General features: G+C 39.5%; 1 protein-coding gene across 6 annotated transcripts in view; it reads right to left on the bottom strand.

The window, feature by feature from the left end:
- The window catches only part of rarab (retinoic acid receptor, alpha b), a 210618-nt gene that overhangs the window by 169181 nt on the left and 18683 nt on the right, over window positions 1–22754 (bottom strand). For 2 of the 6 annotated variants that reach the window (XM_052131688.1, XM_052131693.1), the window contains exon 1: window positions 16294–16512. The exons of 3 other annotated variants lie outside the window; for them this stretch is intronic. The gene's annotated coding sequence lies outside the window, so the exon portion shown is untranslated. Of the gene's footprint in view, window positions 1–16293; window positions 16513–22754 lie in introns of those variants that run through there. One more of the 6 variants, XM_052131691.1, reaches the window with a different exon arrangement.

The following is a 22754-nucleotide window of genomic DNA, read 5'->3' as shown; positions in this document are numbered from 1 at the left end:
TATGGACTTGCTTAAAAGTGTTTAGAGTAATGACTTACAGTTGAAGTATATGGTGCATGCTGCACAGGGATTATAATTCAAACGCAAATGGTTTCGAAATTATAACCACAAGATTTGAAGATTCTATATGTTGAAGGGATAGTTCACCCAAAAATGAAAATTCTCTCATCATTTACTCAACCTCATGCCATCCCAGTGTGACTTTCTTCTGCAGAACACAAATTAAGATTTTTGGAAGAATATCTCAGCTCTGTAGGTCCATACAATGCAAGTGAATTTTGGCCAGGCCTGTGAAGCTCAAAAAAGGAGATCAAGTCAGCATAAAGGTAATCCATAAGACTCTACTTGTTAAACCCATCTTCTAAAGCAATACAGTTGGTTCTGGTTGAGAACAGACCAAAATATAACTCCTTTTTCATTGCACGCCTTGCCATTGCAGTGTCTAGGCACGATCGTGATTTCAAGCTCAATTACACTTCTATCGGGAAGACACGCAGGCTTGAGTGAGGTTTAGGATCCCATTTATTTGATAAATGTAAAACAAATTAATGTCTCTCTCTTTGGCGTAGGCCCCGTCCGGCGGTCAGAGGGAGTTGTGGCCGGAACCATCATATCCTTCCGGAGATAGGAGGCAGGGGCGAGGAGCCTACCCCTGTGCGGGACAGGGCTCAGCTGGTGGTGGTGGGGTTGCGGAGGTTGCCTGTGTTTTAGCGCACTGAAACAGCAATGTGATAGATTGTGAGCAGACTTATAAAACAATGGCTTACATGCGATTGGCTAGGAATTACCCCGCTAATGAAGTCATGATGTACAGCTGCTAGTCTTCCCGCTAGAACTACGCTGCACTACGTTGCACTTCCATTTACTAGTGGATGACACTAGACGGTGCAATAGAAAGTGTAATTTAGCTTGAATTGCTGATCGCTTGACTGCTGTCAAGATTTATACTGAAAAAGGAGTTACATTTTGGTCTGTTCTCACCCAAAATGATTGGATCGCTTCAGAAGTCATTGATTTAACCACCGGAGTCTGATGGATTATGTTTGTGCTGACTTGATCTGCTTTTTAGAGCTTCAAAGTTTTTGTTCACCATTTAATTGAATTTAATGGACCAACAGAGCTGAGATATCATTCTAAAAATCTTTGCTTGTATTTTGCGGAAAAAAGAAAGTCAACTTAGATGGCATGAGGTTGAGTAAATTATAAGAGAAATGTCATTTTTGGGTGAACTATCCCTTTAACATGAGACTACAGTTAACATTTGCTTACTAACCTTGTCTGTACAAAGTTGTTTAAAATTTTACAATGACCACATGGTCTACATGACCATAGAAAGGCAGTACACCCTCTTACTTTTCGCATGCAAGGATACAAGAGAGGGGCTGTTTACATAGAGAAAATACACCTACGTTTATTAAGTTATACAAAACCAGAAGATCATGCTTCTACAGTTGTTATTTAATGACAATTTAAACAACATTACAGGTAAAATAACACATTTTTGAATGGAAGAATTAAATCAAGAGCTTAAACACAAATACAAGCCAATTTTAATCCCTTCAGGTTACATTTCCCAATAGACTTTTACACTTGTAAACATGAATTTACAAGAGTTTTAGTTTTAACACACTGAGTGATGAGTCAAAATTATTGTCAGTGGTAATCATGTGTTGCATTGGCACTGCCTTATTTTGAACCCAGAACATTCCTTAAAGCAGCTGTTTTCTTTCAAATGTGGATGGAAATAGACTACTTCAGACTGATTTCACTGATCAACATATCAGTGTTTTCATCTTTAAATACATTAGGTCTAACAGGACTGAAAACAAACATCCAGTACATTTTAAATCATGTGGATGTCCTCACAGCACAAAACGAAGAGAAGCACTTCCTTTTGCTTTTTTCAATCCAGACCCAATACCAGACAGCACATGATGATCACAATCTTGAGTGCACAGAAACACCCTAGATAGAGAATGACTCTCATAGCTCATCTGGACTGCATTCTAGTCTCCATTAGGAAAGTCTGCTCCATTGTCATGTTAATCCACCAAATGGCCTTCCTTTTTAGGGTCAGCAGAGTGTCTGAGGCCACACTAGAGTACACCTCATTTGAAAAAGGGAGAAGAGAGAAATCATACATCACATCATAGGACACATCCGCCAGACCAGCCACTTACTCGCCTACCAGCCACCTGTAAAGTCTCACACTCAGAACAGGACATTGCCCTTAGATCAACTTCACTTGTCTCTCAAAGAGACCTTAAAGAGTTGAAATGGTCCGGGGAGCCTCAGTTGTTGTTTGAAGAGGCTTATCATGATGCAAAGTATCCTCATAGGACTGGTTAAATGTCACAAATTAGCTGGGCTTATATTGGTGGTCTGTGATCATACTGTACGTTTCCCAAGCAGACTACAAAACTTTACAGCAGTCAAAGTGTCCTTCAGTATTCTCCACAGAGATAGCAAGTGGCCTATGTGACCAGTAACCAGATCTGAGAAAGGGACAATTTAATTTATTTGAAGAAACAAACAGAACTAGGACCAAAATTATAAATGTATTCCATTAATCACAGAATTAAGGTGTGTCCCACACCGCATACTTTGTTACTATTCTGTACCATTCCATACAATTCTACTCCATTCTGTAGTGTAAGTAGTGCGAGTAGTATGTTTACACTGAAAATGTAGAGTACTTTAATTACTTTTTAACCGTCAAAACGGAGTGTGGAATGTTGCCGTACATAGCAGAAGAGGTGGAGTTAGCTGGTCTGATAAAACAGTTGTAAATAGTGAATAATGTAGCAGCTAGTGAAACTTCTGTGAAGACAACGCATTGCATATGTATTCTAAGTTGAATGCTTTACCATGACACCACAAGCTGTGTGAATATGTACGTTGTTTAAGATACAAGTGTTGAACTGAGGTTGGCTAACACGCTAAAGCTAGCTGCAATACATCATATGCGCTTAAAACGTCACTTCCATCAGCTGTTAAACACGAACGCTTCAGTGTAGTAAAAAATGTAAAGTGTTCCATTTGGGAAAACACTTTTCTAAATTCAGACACTACATGGCTGAGTGCATAGTATAGTCTATTTTGTAAGCGCATAGTGTGTCATTTGGAACAAAGCTATAGACTTGAGGTCACAATCCAGATTTCAATAAGGTGAGTTTGAAAATGTAGAATGTAAAAATTTGATCTGCAGAGGTCTCTTTACGGGACTGTTCAACAATTCAACTTGTTCTTGGAAAGGTGGTTATATTCAGTTTCCACTTGCATACCTTCAAAGGATACATAATATGAGATCCCAATGATAAATTGATCCCAAAGAGAATGCAGTGCAATACACTAAATGAGTATTTAGTGTAAATCTGAATTAAAAGTCACCTTTGGCTAAATTATTTTAATTTTCACACATTAACATAAAACAAATTTTAACTGTAGGCAGCTTAAATGCTTTTCGTTCTAACATGCAAACTCTTCAGAGGAAACACATTCATCTTTCCCTGTACATTAGCACCCATTGATTTAAAACGTTTTATTGGTTTCTAGCTGTAATCTTAAACTTGTCAAATGAGCAAACAAGCTTCAGCCCCTACTTTAAAAACAGCAAACAAAGAATGTATTAAATTAACAAAGCTAAAAGCATTTTTACATGCTCTCCATTATGGTGGAGGGGACCGGTCTGGCATGGCTGAGTTACAACTTTGAGAACTAGTATCCATGATGCACTGGGGTCACAAATCAAGAGTGAGGGAACCAGCACAGCGACACTTCTGTTCCAGATTTACACGCATTATCTGGGTTTTTACGAGCGCATTGAGTAAGAAGAGAAGCCTTTGAACTGTTGTGTCATGCCGCAAGGAGGTTCAAAGACTCACAGGGGAGATGTGAAGGGGCCCAGTGTCATGCACCTCCAAAGATCAGGGGCTCTGCTTGACATGTTCCAACAGATTTTCCACCTTTTACACCTCTGAACACAAGGCCACACAGTCAGTTTGTGCTGGGGCTAAAGAAGGAACGGGTGTAATGTAATTTAGAACAAAATCTGGCCAAAACTAAGGTGTATATGAGTTTGTTTCAGTATAAGCTCCCCAGCACAAACTTTCATGAAAACTTCATACACTATCAGCTAAACACCTTCTTACTGCCATTGGTCCACATCATCGGTAGGTGTGACCTGAAGCTCCAGCTACTTTGAGGCTGACAGCTAATTTCCTTTCAGTCAGTTAAGATCAGTCAACATGAACACACCAGCATGCAGTATTATTCGCGAGCTGGTGCAAACTTACCTAAAACTGTATGATCATTCACGTAAAGACATTTTCCAAGTACATGTCATACGATTTATTTGTTTAATTTGTCTTCAAAAGGAATCAAATCTACTGAAATACTCTTAAGCGCACATTCACTTTGTTTTGCCATCTGCAGCGATATATATATATATATATATATACACACAGTATCTCACAAAAGTGAGTACACCCCTCATCATTTGATTATATCTTTTCATGTGACAACACTGAAGAAATGACACTTTGCTACAATGTAAAGTAGTGAGTGTACAGCTTGTATAACAGTGTAAATTTGCTGTCCCCTCAAAATAACTCAACACACAGCCATTAATGTCTAAACCTCTGGCAACAAAAGTGAGTACACCGCTAAGTGAAAATGTCCAAATTGGCCCAAAGTGTCAATATTTTGTGTGGCCACCATTATTCTCCAGCACTGCTTTAACCCTCTTGGGCATGGAGTTCACCAGAGCTTCACAGGCTGCCACTGGAGTCCTCTTCCACTCCTCCATGACGACATCAAGGAGCTGGTGGATGTTAGAGACCTTGTGGTCCTCCACCTTCCATTTGAGGATGCCCCACAGATGCTCAATAGGGTTTTGGTCTGGAGACATTCTTGGCCAGTCCATCACCTTCACCCTCAGCTTCTTTAGCAAGACAGTGGTTATCTTGGAGGTGTGTTTGGGGTCGTTATCATGCTGGAATACTGCCCTGCGGCCCAGTCTCCAAAGGGAGGGGATCATGCTCTGCTTCAGTATGTCACAGTACATGTTAGCATTCATGGTTCCCTCGATGAACTGTAGCTCCCCAGTGCTGGCAGCACTCATGCAGCCCCAGACCATGACACTCCCACCACCATGCTTGACTGTAGGCAAGACACATTTGTACTCCTCACCTGGTTTCCGCCACACACGCTTGACACCATCTGAACCAAATAGGTTTATCTTGGTCTCATCAGACCACAGGACATGGTTCCAGTAATCCATGTTCTTAGTCTGCTTGTCTTCAGCAAACTGTTTGCAGGCTTTCTTGAGCATTATCTTTATAAGAGGCTTCTTTCTGGGACGACAGCCATGCAGACCAATTTGATGCAGTGTGCGGCGTATGGTCTGAGCACTGACAGGCTGACCACCCACCCCTTCAACCTCTGCAGCAATGCTGGCAGCACTCATACATCTATTTCCCAAAAACAACCTCTGGATATGACGCTGAGCACATGCACTCAACTTCTTTGGTCGACCATGGCTAGGCCTGTTCTGAGTAGAACCTGTCCTGTTAAACCGCTGTATGGTCTTGGCCACCTTGCTGCAGCTCAGTGTCAGGGTCTTGGCAATCTTCTTATAGCATAGGCCAACTTTATGTAGAGCAACAATTCTTTTTTTCAGACCCTCAGAGAGTCCTTTGCCATGAGGTGCCATGTTGAACTTCCAGTGACCAGTTTGAACACACCTGCTCCCCATACACCTGAGACCCTTGTAACACTAACGAGTCACATGTCACCGGGAGGGAAAATGGCTAATTGGGCCCAATTTGGACATTTTCACTTAGGGGTGTACTCACTTTTGTTGCCAGCAGTTTAGACATTAATGGCTGTGTGTTGAGTTATTTTGAGGGGAAAGCAAATTTACACTGTTATGCAAGCTGTACACTCAGTACTTTACATTGTAGCAAAGTGTCATTTCTTCAGTGTTGTCAAATGAAAAGATAAAATCAAATATTTACAAAAATTTGAGGGGTGTACTCACTTTTGTGAGATACTGTATATACCTATGTATATATGCACACACACACACACACACACACACACACATACATACATACGTATATATATATATATATATATATATATATATATATATATATATATATATATATATACAGTATATTAGGGATGGGAAATTGAACGTGTTCATTTCAGTGGTTAATTTTTTTAACGCATCAAAAAAAAAATAACGCAGTTAATGCAGTGTCTGTTTATCCTTTTACTTCCTGAAACTTCACGGGAAAGGATAAACGTGTCCCCAGTTGTTCCTATATATATATACGTATATATGTATATTTATATACAGCTTTACTCATGTGAATTATACTTATAGAACGAGGCATGAAGTCATTGATAACACATTTTAATGTCACATTTGTTGATATTTTACATGTAGTCTTGCTCGTCCTCATATTTAAATGTACCACCTTCCTCAGTGGTATGGCCGGTGTCTGAATAATCTCTAACAGTATGTTGTTGCTCAGCTGTTTCAAACGTCCTTTTTGCTCTGAGCAATTCAGCACTTCACCATGAGTGTGCTGAGGCCTTAATATAAGACCAACAACAACAGCATTTCTTAACACAACAATAAATTGCATTTGTCAAATGCATCTGTCTGGCTGTGCCTTAAAGCTGAAATATGCTGCGTTTGCAGGCAATATGGAGGTAGGCAGTCAACAAGGCATGTTCAAATCCAATTTTTGCGCAACATTCTGTCTACAGAGTAGCCTTCGTTTTGATCTACAGCAGCATTGATGTATCCTTCGATACCTATAATATCCCACAATCGGGGATATTATAGTATGCGGTTAATTTCGGTGGTTAGTTGAACGAATAAGAATGACAATCTGAAAGAGCAGTTGAGAGCACAAATTTATTTCTAATTGCGTTTTTCATGACTGTTTTGCAACAAGCATTTTCAAGGACAAGGATTTTATGGTGCCTTGGAAGGCTGTTTAAAACCAGTTTCCTTATGATGTAACTTTATACACAAAATGCTAAAGTCATTGTGTCTATAAATGCTTTACTTGAAGTTTTGCCTGAGCAAAGTGAATGTTATATAATGTTATTTCTGTTACAAATACTCCCTGCAGAACAACATAGGCCAATAAAACAATATCCAGGATACATAACACATTCACACCTGAAGAACTAAGTATTTTTACACTTACCAGCACTTTTATTCGTTTTAAATTACTGTACACACTTTAAAGGAAGAAAAAGGTGCATGCATCACCCAATATGTAGAATACATCCGAACTGTATGGCAAAATCATTTAGTAAATTGGAAGTCTGGTAGGTCTTTGAGTAATTGTATACTGATGGCCAGTGTGAAATACACCTCCAGTGTGAAATTTTTAATACACCCACATTCAGTCATGCACACATGCTCTGCCCTTTATATAAACAATTCATAAGTGTGTTCACTTTCCATTAATTGTTTCTATTTCTTGGACCTGTCAGCTTCATCATATCATATCATCCCATTTTATCCATTATTCCTACTCTCCCTCCATTCCTAAAGGGCTGCAGCGACTAACATGAAGGTCTTAAGTGTTCTCCGTGTATGGTAGGCATAACGTGCTATTCATAGACTTTCTTTCTTCTGTGGAATACGAAAGGAGATGTTAGGCCGAACGTTAGCTCAGTGACCAAACACTTTCATTGTATGGAAAAAATATTTAATGAAAGTAAATGGTGATTGAGGCTTACATTCAGCCTAGCATCTCCTTTTGTGTTGCACAGAAGAAAGAAAGTCATGTGGGTTTGGAACAACATGTAGGGTTAGTCTAAGAGTAGATGAGTCCAAGCATGGTCCAAGAGTAGATGAGTCCAAGCATGGACATCAGAAAACCATTTTTTGCGAGAAAGCTGCTTAAAGCCGGCATCTGACACGACTGATTTTCAGGTGTTAGCTTTATTAAACATAATCACCGGCCTGGAGGAGGGAGACAGAATGATACTACCTCAGTAGTGGCTAAAGCACAGGGCTGTTAATCAGAAGGTTGCAGGTTCGAACCCCACGGCCACCACTATTGTGCCCTTGAGCAAGGCACTTTACTCCAGGTTGTTCTGGGGGGATTGTTCCTGTAATAATTGCACAGTAAGTCACTTTGGATAAAAGCTTCTGCCAAATGCATAAATAAATAAATAAATAAATAAATAAAATGCATTGAACACCACAGCAACCACATATGGGTCATATAAGACCCACATATGCATTCTAGGGGTAGCTTATTATGTATATATATATATATATATATATATATATATATATATATATATATATATATTCAATTTAATATTGAAAAAGTCAGTTCACATAATCAAAGACACCCTAATTGAGAAATACCTGGAGTTGCATATCAAAAGACCGTGCAAAGCAGGCGGGCAATTTTTGAGCCACATACTCTACTGTACATTCTAGGGTTATGAAGCCAAGATGAACACCAGCACAACAGCACTGAATGCTGGGAACGTGGATCCAAAACACAATTAGATATATTAATAAGGTGGTCCATGCAGGACTTAAAAAAATAACCTAAATCTGATCCAAATAGTGTTCAGAGACAAAGTCAAAGAAACAAGGAAACTAAGATAGGAAGCAAGAAAACTGTCATCCACCCAAATTGCACGCTAAATACACAACCCTGGCCAACTTTCCCCTTAAAATTTTTCCTTAAAAACGTTTTATCTCTCCCAGCAGCCAGGGGGGCAACCAGGCAGACAGAGCACATTAACGCTGGCCGTTAAATAATGACAGAGACCCAGCGGCACGGCTGGCGCACTGACATAGTGAGGAGAGGAGGCCAGACTGGCTTGTTTAATTTACCTCCACCCATCTGTCTCCTGCTGCAGAGCCCATGAGCAAGAGTCACTGGCTTCCCCATTCACAACAGCATACTCTGTATGCCAAAATAAGAGACATGCTTAAAAAGAAGTCCAATCCTGTTGCAATTATCTATGGTAAATGCCACATTTCAGAATATATATCAAATAAATCACAAAGCGCGTGTGTCATGGACTATGAGTGCATGTTTCTCTTAAAATCATTATTAAAAGCGAGCGTGTCCTCAGTTTGCACTGCCTAAGGCTGCATGTGATGTTGCTCATCAGGCGGCTGAGTTCAAAACAAAGATTTGTTGCTTAGCAAACAATCATGTTTTACAAAGGAAATCATGACTGACAGGAAATAAACACACCTACTTCCTGCTTGTCCTTCTAAACGTTTAGTCATCAATGTCTCTTGTCTTTGGGGATGTTTTAGTATGATTTCAGAAATGTGAGCAAAGCATGGGTGGCCTTTTAATTCAAATATACAAATCAATGGGTAGACATAACATCTTTTTTAAATAAATTTACTAGGAGAAAATCTTGTTTAGGAAGTGGGAGGACAGGCTATAGAAAAGTCACAAAACATGGGAGGACTGAGGGATTGGGTGACACTAATCACAAGGTGCTGAGGCTACAGGTGTGGTGCCAGCGGGTCAAAAAAAACCTGGTTTGAAAGTGAAGTGAAAAATAGGCCCGGTTTTAACATTCATCTCAGGTGATCCAATCACAAGTGAATGTTTTGAGATTTGTAGGTAGTCAAATGCATGTCAACACCTTGCATTTGTAATGTAAACACGAATGTGTCCTGATGTGTCCTGGACAACAGTGAAGGATCATTTACTCACCTGTCAATCAACAACTGTGCTAAAACAAGGGCATTAAACTTTGCCGGGAACATAAAAACAAATAACCATTCAAACAAAACAAATTGATGTATATGTGCACAAAACTGCATGGAACATTTTTAGTATGCCTGATATGAGAGGTAGACCAATAGTTTATTTTGCCAATACCAAAACTGATTAATCAGCTGATAGTATCTTAAATCGATTTATTGAATTAAAAAAAAAAAATTCTTACTTCATTCTTACTGTGACAGGCAAAGTCAAATAGGCAACAAAAATCCAAAATAAATAAAATACCATATGCAGTCTATTGTGCAACCAAAATTACAATAATAAACAAAACAAAAAAAAGATTTGGTGCATGCCACAAGACCGCAATACAACAGGGACTCTTGACATTGTTTTTATTTATTTTTTTCTTTTTTTTACCAAAAAAATCCATACAGATTTTCAACTGAAATAACAATATGCTTTCTGCTCGGAATGTCACTTTGTGGTGAGATTAGGATTCAAATTCAAGTTTATGGTGACACTGTATATTGGGAAGTAACAGCGTGCCAAATTTTTTGTGATTTATGTGCACTTTACCAACATGCAGTAACATAATGATGAAACTAATGATATACGTGGTCATGAAATCAAAGACTCTCCCTTCGGTGAAACCTGAACACAAGTGATCACAAGAAACACTCTGAGATGTATTCACTTGTGATCACTTGTGAACACGGCTGTTCACTTGTGATCAGATCACCCAAAACGGATGTTAATACCAGGTATAAACATGGCCATTGTAACATATCGGCCTCGAAACTAGTCATAGCCCATGCCAACAAATGTAAAAGTGTACAGAGCACACAAGCATAAATAGAGACAAAGCCACTGGAAGGGTGCTTGCAGACAGGTTGTCTGTTTACTAATCAGAGAGTGTAAGTCAATTAGATAATGAGGTGAAATACCCTGTTAAAATAATGGTCAGCAATTTTCTCCATCCTTGCGTGACATTGAAAATCACATTCCCTGCAATCCTAGTGTGGTGGTGGGGGCGTGGTTAAGCACCAGTTAGCGAGTTCAAGATATGATAATGGTAAGGATCATCACCTGGCAATGATTGTCTCTAACAGCTGTTTGATATAGCAGTGAGAGTGGAGGTGGGTTTTAAGAGTGAGCCAGACACCAGTCAGAGGCAGAGAGTTATGAGAAACAAGCTGAAAGAGACTTTACCCCTTACACTGGTTCCAAAACCCGGGATCAAGGGAGAAAGAATGCCACGATGGATCCCTCACCTCTGGAGAATGTGGTCAAGACCCTTGCAAGCATCCACCAGACACAACATCAGGCCCTCCTCGAGCAGCACATCAGGCCCTCCTCAAGCAGCAATTCATTGCACTCCTCCAGGCCCAAGCGGAGGACCGGCAGATGTTCCGGAGCTTGCTGCACCAGGAGAGTGCTGCTACCGCAAACCCAGACCCTGTGACCACCACACCCCAGGTTCCTCTAGTGAAGATGGGTCCCCTAGATGATCTGGAGGCCTTCTTGGAGCTCTTTGGACGGTGGTGGAATGCGGATGGCCGAGCACCCAGTGGGTAGTCCAGTTAATTCCAATGCTGTCCGAGTTGGGGAAGCCCAACTCATGGCACAGCAGTTACAAACGGAAAACCTCCTGGTGTACGCTAGGGGTGTAACGGTTCACTCAGTTCATGGTTCACAACGGTGCACTCGCCTATCCATACTTTTCTATTATAAATGACTGGTTGTATCGAGTGATGCAGGATGCTCAGACAAAGCAAGATACTACCCAGTTATTTATACCGAAGCTACTATCGGGAAATGTTATTTCAGACGGCTCATTAAAATCCGATGGCTGGTCACTTAGGGCAGGAAAAGACACTGAAGTGTCTAATGGCCCAATTCTGTTGGCCGGGCATTTGCGAAGATGTTCGCAGTTGGTATGTGGCAGGCCGTGAATGTCAGCTGGTGAATCCGCCAGCCACTCCAAGGGTGCCTTTGTGCCCGCTTCCTTTGATCAAGGTCCCCTTCGATAGAATTAGTATTGACCTCATCGGGCCATTAGAGCAGATGGACGGCTTGGTCGAACGATTTAATGAAACCCTTATTGGGATAAGTGGCTTGAACCCCTGTTATTCATAGTGCGATTGGTCCAGCAAGCCTCCATGTGGTTCTCCCATTTGAATTATTGTATGGGTGTAAGCCTCGCGGTGTCTTAGATATTAAGAGGGAAAATTGGGAGGAGGGACCTTCAAACAGCAAAAACTAAATTCAAAACATTCTTGACCTAAGCGCAACTCCACATATTGGGGCAACTATCACAGTAAAATGTGCTACAGGCTCAAGAATGTCAGACCCGGCTGTATAACAGTCCTTGTATTACTACCCATATCAAGCTCTAAATTGCTCGCAAAGTGGCAAGGGCCCTTTGAGGTCACACGGCCAGTCGGGAAAGTAATTATGAGGTTAAACGCATTATGAGAAAACGGCCTTCTCCACACTGTTTGGCTTACACCAATTTGTGACCCTCCGTTCGGTTTGTGTTGAGCCCCGGCTACGTTTCAGTGCCTAATGGATGGAGTCCTCAGACCACACTCTGCGTACGCCACTGTCTGTCTGGATGACATCATTATTTACAGTAATGACTGGCAGTGAAGAATTATGCAATTGGACAGGTGAAGGTATGGTATCTAGTGTTCCACTTGGGTCACGGGCAGATGCATTCCCAAACTGATAAGACCACAGCACTTGCGGCCTGCCCGAGACCCAAGACTAAAAAGATGAGCCAGTTCCTGGGGCTGGCTGGCTATTATAAAGGTTTGTGCCTAATTATTCGAATGTAAACAGCCCGCTGACCGATCTCACTAAAAAGGGGATCACACAATGGTATATGGCTCTTCAGCCTTTTAAGTTCAAGGACCGGGGGCGCAGATAGCTAGTACAGACTTTCTCTCAAGAAATGGGGATGGGGGGGCATTGTTAAGCACCAGTTTGTGAATGGAGAGCGAGATCAGGAGATGAGAACAGTAAGGATCATCTCCTGGCAATGTCTCTAAGTCTCTAACAGCTGTTTGTCATTGCAGTGAGAGTGGAGAAGGGCTTTAAGAGTTAACCAGACACCAGTCAGAGAGTTAAGAGACATGCGCTGAAAGAGACTTTACCCGTTACATCTAGTAAAAATCGACTTCATTCACAAAACCTATTCTCACCTTTTGCACCACAACTTAATGATCTGGAGCACAAGAGAGTGTCATGTCTAATGAGGTACTAACACTGTCAGGTGTCTAAGCACAGATTCTTGCCCGGCTGTTTTTTTTTTTTGTTAGTGAGAGAGAGAGGTACCTGAATGAGTCCCAAGAAGAGGAAAGATGTAAAGAACTCTTTAGGAGCTAAATAAGAAACTGGCAGAGGCAACGTTACATGTACTGTACTACATGTAAGAACATTAAAAAAAAGACTCAATAAAACAACTGTTCATCAACAGTTCATCAACAAGCTGTCAGTTTTTAACGATCTCACTCAGAGTTATACCTGGAGCTCCTGCTTCTTCAGCTTATTACTTCTCTATTTTGTTTATGATTATCTACGCAGGTCAAAATATTTTTCAGCTGTCATTTTTATTAAAAAGATAAATGTCTTTATGAACGATCATTCTCTGTGTTACTGAAGCTATTTTAACTAGTCTCAGCTAGCCTTGTCATAACACAAGAGCAGATGACAGTAGTGAAATGGTGTTCAGATGCCAGATTGATTTTACTGCAAGACCCAAACCATGCCATGATGTATATGTGAAGGAGAATAAATTACTCTGGTCGACCATATTAAAGTCAACGTGAAACCCCTTTGCATCCCATTTTACTTCTGTAAAGTGACACGTTTCTGAATCAAACAAATGATGTGGGGCGGAAACTGATTTTATACAGCTGGAACTGACTGGATCTTAAAAAGGAGGCATTCCATACCAGAATGGAGTCAGACCTGAACGTGAGTTTGCTAAACTAATGCCTACATACCTTATGGCTATTGGTGTGTAATTTCTGCACTATTAGCGTGACCAAACGCAACTGGAAAAATAAACAAACGTTTTCAAACAGCTTTCTCAAAAACTCCCTTCATCTGCCATTGGTCGAGCAAACAGCTTGTCCCACCCTGAGCTCACACCATTGGTTTATTCAATGTTGCTGTTGGGCTGGTCGGGACACTCAAACAAGGAGTGCAATGTTTTGATTGCACCACACAGTCACAGTGTTTGATTTTCATGGAAACCAACCTATGAATGATTTACTTAAACTGTAATCACCTCCACAATACAAATTGTATTTATTTATTTATTTGGAAAAAAATATATACAGGTATTTGTCAATTGACAGTTCAAAATTATTTTGGGCTGCCAACTCAACTTAAATGACAAGCTCCAGAATAGGGCAAAAGAAAGAGCATCTGCTACTTTTTGTATTTTGTTCAGATAAAAAGTAATTCTGTCAATGAGTTAACAGTCCCTATACCGAATAGTCAGTTCCATCCATTAACAATACTGCAGACAATTTGAAATGATTCATGAGAAAGTATGCTAAAATCCATTCATTGGAAAAGGAGTGAGTGCAAAAGAGGTGCAGTACCCATGCCTTAAAAATAGATAGTGTCCTGATTCAGTCAGCTTTGTGTTCACCTCCCTGCTATATTTTGGAATGTCAGGGAACATTAGAGAGCCCTGACAAAAACTTTGAGACAAATACCACAGGAGGTGATACTGTGAGCATGCATATGCTTTCATGAGCGCAAAAATAAAAATGTCAAGCTCTGTGGCATATGTCTATGCAGACGATGGGCATGTAAGTGGCAGCGCTTTGAGGAAGTAAATATCGAATTATATACCCATTCCTCTTTCTATTGCAGACAGATGGTCTAGGAACTTCCCATTTGACTAGAGGAAACAGAACTAACCCAAAAACACAGAGCTTCTTATACAATATGCCTTAAAGTTTCAATGCATCACCATCCAGACTCATTTTATAGGTCTTCAATCACAGTTAAAAATCTAGTTACTACTAACCCAGTTATGACTATGCTTGGAATTTAAAGGAATAGTTCACTCAAAAATGAAAGTTCTATAATCATGTACTTACCCCTATACCATCCAAGATGTGTATGACTTTCTTTCTTTTTCCAGATTTTTAGAAGAATATCTCAGCTCTGTAGGTCAATTAAATACAAGTGAATGGGTACCAAAAATGTAAAGCTCCAAAAGCACATTAAGGCAAGATAAAATTAATCCATATGACTCCAGTGGTTAAATCGATATCTTAAGCGATAAGTGTGGGTAAGAAACAGATCCATATTTAAGTCTTTTTTTACTATCAATCTCTACTTTCACTTTCTTCTTCTTTTTCTTTTGGAGATTCACATTCATCGTGCATATCGCCACCTACTGGGTAAGTAGGATAATTTTTGGTAAAAAAGGACTTAAATATTGATCTGTTTCCTACCCACACCTATCATATCGCTTCAGGAGACATGGATTTAACCACTGGAGTCATATGGATTACTTTTATACTGCGTAAATGTGCTTTTGGAGCGTCAAAGTTCTGGCCAATATTCACCTGCATTGTATGGACATACAGAGCTGAAATATTCTTCTAAAAATCTTCTGCAGAATAAAGAAGGTCATACACATCTGGGATGGCATGAGGGTTAATGATGAGAGAACTTTCATTTTCACATCCCTATAATTTATTCAGATGCTTAACCTATAATGTTCATTGAGCTGCTCTGGGACAACGCTTCTTCCAACTTGGGAATGACTGGAAATTACTTATCTAGAGGCATTTGATGCTTTTGTTTGTTGAATAAAATTATCCTGTGATGGGCATGCCAAATAACAAACTTAATATTGAAACAATATCCTGCTGTCCTTTTCTGAATATCGCTGCCCCCTTCAGCATATCACGGCACAGTTTTGTGGCCCGTTCGGCTCATTTCATCTTAGTCCCGGTTCTCCCGATGGCCAGTCCGCACCTGATCTGCCCCAAAGTGCGTCGGCCCACCGGGAAAATGCCCGGTATGCCAGATTACCAATCCAGCCTTGTACTTCAGTCACTGCAGTGAAAAGGGCTGTTCAGACCGAACGCGACCTTGTGCTAAAAAAGCAAGACGGAGCAACCAATAACAGACCGCAAGTGTCTCGAGAGTTCTTTTAACTTGTCAACACAGATAAACAATTAAAAAGCCCCTAAAGATGCTTTTCTATAAAAGACCTGCTCGAAAGCTCTGAATGACACATCGCTCATTCAGGTGAGAGAACGATGCATCGCATTTTATTACGTGGCCGCAGAGCGGTCATTATTCTCCCCGTATGCGGTTTCAATAAAACTCAACGGACAGCTTTACAGTTAAGTAGCAACACTGCATCTAAGCGACGAAAGAGGCGCATATTCACTGCTCCAGATCTGGCAAGACACTATATTTCGCTTATTGGCAGAAGAGGGATAGTCGTGCAATTTGGCAACCTGTCAGCCTGGAAATTTGTCACGTAAATAGAGAGCGCCAATACCTGTTGACTCCTCCTACCGTTGTGTTGTTTTGTGTAAGTTCAACCCTGAGACGGTCTCATTTCTTTCCAGAATGTCGTTCTTCCTAGCCGTTAAAATGTACAGCTGAAGCAGGGAGAATGTCTCGATGAATTTTCCTAAGAAGGGTGGCACGTATCCCCACTGACAGTTCAGCGAAGCGAGAACACCGAAGTCGCCTATATTGACTGGGCAGCAGAGGAATGATGTGCTGCACGGAACACAGAAGCAGCCTTTACGATCACGTGTGAGCTGGTGAAACCGAACACCGGCCAGCCTACACCGCCGTCTCCTCCCATTCTCCGCTTCCGCTGTCACTTCAGGGCACGGTACCACTGAAAATAAGCTCAGCTGGTGCCTGTCTTTATGTAACCACAATATATTAAGGGAAACTTAGTGCTTTTGCATTATGGCAAGATTGTGTTTTAGGTCAATTCTGCCTAGAAAAACAATAATAGGATTTCACAAGTTCTTTTAGGATTATGACATTGCTTTAAAGCTCTGGGCATCTGTTCTGACGTACGGTATATTAGCTTTTACTACTTAATTGTGATGACAAGGACACTATTCTGTATTGCAAAAGCTCTTTATCCAACACAAAAGAACACAAAGTTTTAAAGGAATAGTTGACACAAAAATGAAAATTCTGTTATTATTTACTTGACCAAATCAATATGATTTATCTTATGCGGAACACAAAACAAAGAAATTTAATGAATTTCCGGTCCATCTTCTCAATGCACTGGCAATTGATAGTGACTTAAAGGGCTAAAAGATTATTCAGGGTTCAATACAAGTTAAGCTCTTAACTTTTTAGGTGATTTTGATTCCTCTCAGTGACTTTTTTGAATCTGTTCACCAAAACGATTCATTCAGATTTGTTCATTTACCATTTCTGCAAATTATGCCTTGGTAGCACCAACTGACTATCTTTTACATTTTGAATGAGTCATTCATGACCAGAACACATTAAATAATTCTCTATTAAAATTTGCATGTCAACAATTCTACTAATGGGGCTTTTCCACTGCATGGTACTACTCAACTCGACTCTGCTCAATTTTGGGGGGTTTTCCACTGTGGATAGTACCTGGTACCTGATACTTTTTTGGTACGATCTCGGTCAAGGTTCCAAGCGAGCCGAGCTGATACTAAATGTGATGTTAAAATCCTGCAGATCACTGATTGGTCAGGGAGAATCATCACTACCAGCATCACTGGATTTCCGACACATGACATCAACCCGCTAGTTTTAAAGTTCGCAACAGTGATAGCAGTAGGGCTATCATTTGTTCACGTGACTTTCGAATTGTGAAAATAGAAATGGCTGTACGCGAAACCACGCCATGGTCATTAAACGAAATGTAGACGGTCCACTTGTTAGCGATGAGTGAAATGAAAATATCTTTCAGGAAGTGTATCAGTTGTTGGCCGCACACGGCTTCCACCAGACCTACCAACGGTGTAGGGAAAAGTAAAAAAGAAAAAAAAACGTAAGTGACTACAGAATTATCAAGGAAAATTGGAAGTACTTTTGGGTTGTTTCTCACCAGTTATATGGTTGCAGAAGACTTGGAATATGACACGTGAATTGCTTTTACAATACATTTGGATGCTTTTTAAGCTTTAAAGTGAGACACTATCCATTGCCAATGTTTTGAAAAGAGTTATTCATCGAAACATATTATTTGTTCTGTATAAGAAAGGGTTTGGGTTTTTTGGGGGGGGTTGGAGTGACATCAGGGTGGAGTTAATAATGTCTGAATGTTCATTTTTGGGTGAACTGTTCTTTTAATTAAATAGGCTGGTTAGATAGCCATGAAAATCAACGAGCCCAGCAGTCATCAACTGTCAAATAAGGAACTTGGCGCAGGTGCCTGGTAGGTGTTGTCGGTTTGTCTCCTCTAGTCTCCTCTCATCTTGTTTATGTGGGGCAGCATTTCAAGCCTCAAGGATGCGAGCAGATCTATTTCTAGGAGCAGCCTTTGCCATACATTGAGTAGAATATTACTGCCCACTGTGGGTGACCCTTACTGGTGAACCTCAATGTGGTTTTGCAAATTGTACAACTGTTGAAGGAATGCCAAAACCTTTTGCCTAAATGGCCCATCACCTTGCAAATGAGGGAATGTCCCATTAACACAAGAGAAAACTAAACAATCCCTTAGATGGAGTCAAAATCAAATGTGGTTTGCTTGGCCTAAGGGCTTTAATGGCTGTTCTAATGGCTCACAATCTCCTTCTTTATGTTATACAGGATAAAGTGTGGGACATTTGGGAAAAATCTCTTTCTCTTTGGTTCTATACTCATGCCTAAGATTAAATGTGGGTTTCAGTGTATTCATAGTCAGGACTAATTTACAGGCAAAATATAGAAAAAATACAAATGGATTTGACCTGTTTTAGCAAAGCCTTTAGACGCAATTGTCAAACACTACATGTATTTTTTATCTTCCCAACATGGTACTGGTGCCTCGTTGTTTTGCCTCTTAATCCTGCAGATGCATCCTGGAACTGAGTGCTTGAACCTATCTAGTTTGAAAGTTTCCCTTAAAGGAATATTCTGGGTTCAATAGAAGTTAAGCTCAATCAATCAGCGTTTGTGGCAAAATAATGATTACCAAAAAATATATATATATATATAATAATTTTGACTTGTCTCTCTTTAAAAAAAAAAAAAAGCAAAAATCTGGGTTGCAGAAAGGCTCTTATAATGGTAGTGGACGCTGCCAATGTTTGGAGGTTTTGAAGGCAGAAATGTGAAGCTTATAATTTCATGAAAGTATGCACTTAAATCAATTCTGTTAAAACTATGTAATGTTGGATAAACTCTACACAGAATAGGTTAGCAAACAATTTTATCACACTAAAATCATGTTAACATATATTATTTACATCTTGTGGCTGTAATTTTATTTTAACATTTATGGATTGCCCCATTCATGTCCATTGTTGGTGCATCACTGTAACACATTTTTGCTTTTTAAGTCTAAAGAAATGTTTGTGGTAATCAAAATATGAAAGTATTTTTGGAGCAAAACAACTGAGCGCCTGTGACAGTGGAATTTGTAGTTGTAGAGATTAGCCACACATGTGTATCATTAAATTTGAAGTCAAAGATACAAATTTTAAGAGTTGCAAACTTGTAGATTTTTTTTCTCTCCCACAAACACAACACAACTGTTACACCTCCTCAAATTCTTCTGCTGCTATATATATTTATATAATTGTCTTATTTTACAATTATATTAGGGCTGTCAATCGATTAAAATTTTTAATTGAATTAATTACATGGTGTCCCGATTAATTAATCGTGATTAATCTCATATACAAATATTTGCTGAGAAAGCCCCTCATATAACAATAATTCAAAATATAAAGATTATACATATTTGTATCAATATATAGTTATACATAGTTATCTTTTAATATTTAAAATTATATATATATATATATATATATATATATATATATATATATATATATATATATATATATAATAAAAATATTCAGATAATTAAAATGCATTACATTCTTGTAGCAGAAGAGTTAATCATTGGTAAGACAATACACAAACCGGCTTTAGAATACAATGTATTGTTTACTACCATATTATTTATCATGAGTCAATCATTGGCATACAGTTCACAGCAATCCATTTCACAAGTGAATTTGTCAATCAGTTGGAGATTTATTATGAGGGCTTGTTTAAGAGCCTGTCAATCTACACCTGCGTCAGTCATGCTTGTGTAGCGTCTCGGGTGCATTGTGTCATAAACATAAAATGTTTAGGTCACTGTTTCAAGTTAAATATAGTTTAATTCTCTATCTTTAAACACATCTTGAGATCCCTTTGTTCGCATTGGGCTCCTTCAAGTGTTTTGAACGCAAGAACGTAACAGATGTTTGTTTTCTTCACTGTATAAACTGTGCGTTGCTCATACAGCTGAAATGCCACTTACTGCCCTCTGGAGTAAACAGGTGGTACTACAAGCTTGCATTTCTCAGGAATCTTCTTTATTATGGTGCGATTAATTGCGTAAATATTTTTAACACGTTATTTTTGGTCAAATTAATCCCACTGAATTAACGCGTTAAATCGACAGCCCTAATTTATATATATACTTATATTTTCTATTGGCTTATATTTATAATTATTATAATCTCTGTCTTGTTGCTCTATATTTTATGCACTGGAAGCTTCTGTCACCAAGCAAAATTCCTTGTATGTGTAAGCATGCTTGGCAATAAAGCTCATTCTGATTCTGGGTGAACTATTTCCTTAAATGTAGCCTTGAATACAAAGGGGGAAAACATACTTCTTGTGGTTACATAAATTAACTGGTTTGATTTAACATAATAATATATTTAATTTAATATATTATTTAACATCACTGAATCAACTTGAATACATTAAGTTACACCAACAAAACTAATTTTAATCAGGTAGGAAAAGCAAGGTATCAATATACAGATGACCACTTTTTACAGTGCACAATTGATAAGTGTATCACAAGGAAATGCTCTGTGCCATAATGGAAGGTTTGGCCTGATTACGGTTTATCTTTTTGCCCCTGACCCTGATGAGTTATTTTTAACATAAGAATCATGAAATCAATTTGTCTGCGATCCACTGCCTCAGCCCTGGAATACAGTATATTCAACAGGGCCCTCAGACTACTTGGTTTGAGTGGGCTTATCATTTTTGTCATTGTTTAATTGCACAAGACACAGACTTAATTTATATAGCCATTGTGTTTTTACTACACTGAGCACCTAAAACCCATCTGTGTTTTGACGGGACACAAGACTTGACCAGAGGAAATGAGCTGGGAACACAAGCCAGTGAAGATCCTATCAGAGGGTGGGAAAAAAATAGTGCTGTTTAGCATCCCACCACTTCAAAGAGCACAGCTTTACTACTCATCCAATTTACTTACACAAAGACAGGCAGTCACATATCCAAAAGCAAGTGTACTCTCTTCTTTGTCACTCTCACCCAGTGTCATGTGTGACACAGGCAAGCAAGATTTACTTTTTCTGAAATATACTTTTTTGAAAACTTGTTTCTGCAGCCCTAGACAGCGAAATCTGTTTCATGGGGTTTAGCCTGTCTGAAAGCATGTGGTAAGCCTTGTGGAATGTTTTAAATGACTCCCAGATGCGGGCAGTGAACGTGGTTAACCCTTTAGCATCAATAGGCAGAGGAGGCAGGTTTATGGGATGTCGTGTTGCATTTTGGAGTCTACATTGTTTTGCTTGCTAGCCGTGGGAGATATATGCAAATGAGAAAGAATCAGTGGCATCTCTGTGCATGTTTTAAAAGGTTTCACGCCATCCACCAAATGTGTTCATTTCAGACATTGCCCAAACATTCTTTCAAATGCAGTATGTGCAAAAATGTTATACTTTATACACTTTATACAGTACAGTCTGTTCAAAGTCTTTGACATCTCCCTGAGAATCATGCCATATCAATAATCTGACTTGACACTCATCCTTACAAATGCACATTCAGTCATCTTAATACTTGGCAGTTTATGTAGAAGCACATTGTTTTTATTGATTTTATTAATAATTATTCACTCTTTATGCCTTTTATTAGCTTTCAGACATGTCTACATTTGTTTTATTGGCGACTCAACACTTTTAATGTGTGACTACTAGAAATCAAGTACAATCGTTGGTGCCTTTGGTTCAGAGAGAGGAAGTCTCGTGTTTGTGAATCAAGCGCTTGGGTGGGCGATCATATCGAAATGACTGATATCCTTTAAAGAAATGAACTCAAGTGCCCTTTCTCTTGCAATCCTCCACCCCCCTCTCTCTTCTGTACTCATTCGCTTGCCAGAACAAAGCCCTGGAATGAAACCCATTAGGCAGACTGATAACAATAGACAGAACTAAGTGAGTGGAGAAAGAGTAAAGAAAAAAAAGAAAGAATGTAGGTCAGAGGTACTACCATAAAACAGGACAAGTAGAATTACTCAGAGGTATTTCGAAGAGAGTAGAGGGGGGAGGGGATGCGCTGAGCAGTAGGTTTCTGTGTGCTGTAAAGTCACTGCTTTTCAAAATACATATTGTTTTAAAAAAATTTAAAAATAGAAAAAAGAAACTTAATACACCTGTGAGCAAGCCAAAGGTGACTGTGGTAAGGAAAAACTCCCTAAAGGTGTGGTCACACTTGACTTTGAGCATGCAAAATTACTACAGACCCTGCAACAAACATTTGTAGCAGGATATGATCGAAGTCTTTCAAGCAAGTCAGTCCACTGTTCGCCATCTTTGGAATACTCTCGGGACGCTATTTCCAGTCATGCCAGTGCAGCTCCTATCTACTTGAAAATGGAAAGACCAAACTCTCAAAAACAGTTGGTCAAGTAGGGGCCTGGGTAGCTTGGTGAGTATTGACACTGACTACCACATCTGGAGTCGTGAGTTCGAAACC

The sequence above is a fragment of the Xyrauchen texanus genome, chromosome 8 (assembly GCF_025860055.1).
Source record: "Xyrauchen texanus isolate HMW12.3.18 chromosome 8, RBS_HiC_50CHRs, whole genome shotgun sequence".
NCBI lineage: Eukaryota > Metazoa > Chordata > Actinopteri > Cypriniformes > Catostomidae > Xyrauchen > Xyrauchen texanus.
This window is presented reverse-complemented; position numbering and strand designations above follow the sequence as displayed.